The following is a 1,674-nucleotide window of genomic DNA, read 5'->3' as shown; positions in this document are numbered from 1 at the left end:
GTGCGCAACCGAGTGGCGACGCGCGGGGCGGCCGAGTGGTGAAGACGTGCAAAACCGAGTGGCTCCGCGCGGGGCGGCCGAGTGGTGAAGACGCGCACAACCGAGTGGCGACGCGCGGGGCGGCCGAGTGGTGAAGACGCACACAACCGAGTGGAGACGCGCGGGGCGGACGAGTGGTGAAGACGCGCACAACCGAGTGGCAACGCGCGGGGCGGCCGAGTGGTGAAGACGCGCACAACCGAGTGGCGACGCGCGGGGCGGCCGAGTGAAGGACTAAGTGTCCAGCTGAGTGGCAAAAATGGTCCTTGAAGGAGTTAGCCAGATGCTTTTGAAGCTGATGTAGCGACAAGGTCGGTGTAGTGTGGCTGTGGCGCAACAAGACCGGTGCGACAACTGAATTTGAATAGGAACGAAGATGGCACGTAGAGTGTCTGGGTGATTATGAAATTTGTCAAAGTGACGGATCGAATGTACTTGTTGAAGTGAAGGGTCTGATTGGTGATGAAGTACTCGACCACTTAGGAGAGTGTCATTCCAAATGAGATGCAGCCCCCGAGTGCGGCGTAGCCCCCGAGCATACTACAGGCTTCGACAACGGACATGTCGGAATATGAGAAATATAGTTTTGAATGGATGATTTGTAATTCATCGAGTTGGATTTGGGTAAAGATGAGGAGAAGCTTCCGAGTGATGCTCGGAAGAAGCAAACTCGCAAAAGAGTGAAGTGTGAAGTTTAATTATGAAAGGGACTTATCTGTCTCATGCCCGACGAGGTCTATATCATTGATACGATGAAGAGAATTCCATAGAGGGGTTGGCCGGACGTGTTTGAAATCAACAGGGCGACAAAGTCAGTGTTGTGGTGCGCTAGGACCAGTATGGAGACCGAGTCTGAGCAGCGATGAAGTTGGCGCGTAGGACCGTCGAGTGATCGCGGTAACTTGTGTAAAAAATGGCACAAGTCAAGACAATAATTTCTTGAGGAAATTTGATGTGTGCTGAAATGATTTGTGTGAATAACACCCATAGACACCCGCTGGGAGTGCAAGGGGCTTGCTGGTTGACCAGCAAAAGTTTAAAAGAGCGAAGGATTCGTTCGCACTTGTCGAAGCGAGAAATCCTACTGAACTTGTTGGAATACTGGCTAAAATAAAACGGAAGTGTAGTGTTTTGACTGAGTTGCAGCCTCGGAGGACCGATGCAAACTCGAAATGAAGAACGACACATGGTGTTCGTGAATGATATATGCGAAAAAAAGGAAGTTGGACTTCGGAGTCACATAACCAGTACTAAGCAAGTATGTGAAAATAAGCAGTCGAGCGTAGAGGTACACTCGGTGGTGTGGCCTCCGAGTGAACCTGATGTGTGAATTATGGAATACTCGGGAAGATGAAAATAACAGAATGTAAAATGACTTAGCTGTCTGAAGGCGCGCAGGGCGGTCGAATGGTGATGAGGTGACCAACCGATTGGCGACGCGCGGGGCGGCCGAGTGCTGATGAGGTGATCAACCGATGGCGACGCGCGGGGCGGCCGAGTGCTGATGAGGTGACCGACCTGTGGCGACGCGCGGGGCCGCCGAGTGGTGATGAGGTGACTAACCGAGTGGCGACGCGTGGAGCGGCCGAGTGGTGATGAGGTGACCAACCGAGTGGCGACGCGCGGAGCGGCCGA

The sequence above is a fragment of the Triticum dicoccoides genome, chromosome 1B, assembly GCF_002162155.2.
Source record: "Triticum dicoccoides isolate Atlit2015 ecotype Zavitan chromosome 1B, WEW_v2.0, whole genome shotgun sequence".
NCBI classification, from domain to species: domain Eukaryota; kingdom Viridiplantae; phylum Streptophyta; class Magnoliopsida; order Poales; family Poaceae; genus Triticum; species Triticum dicoccoides.
The sequence above is the reverse complement of the archived record's forward strand: the minus strand, read 5'-3'. Positions refer to the sequence as shown.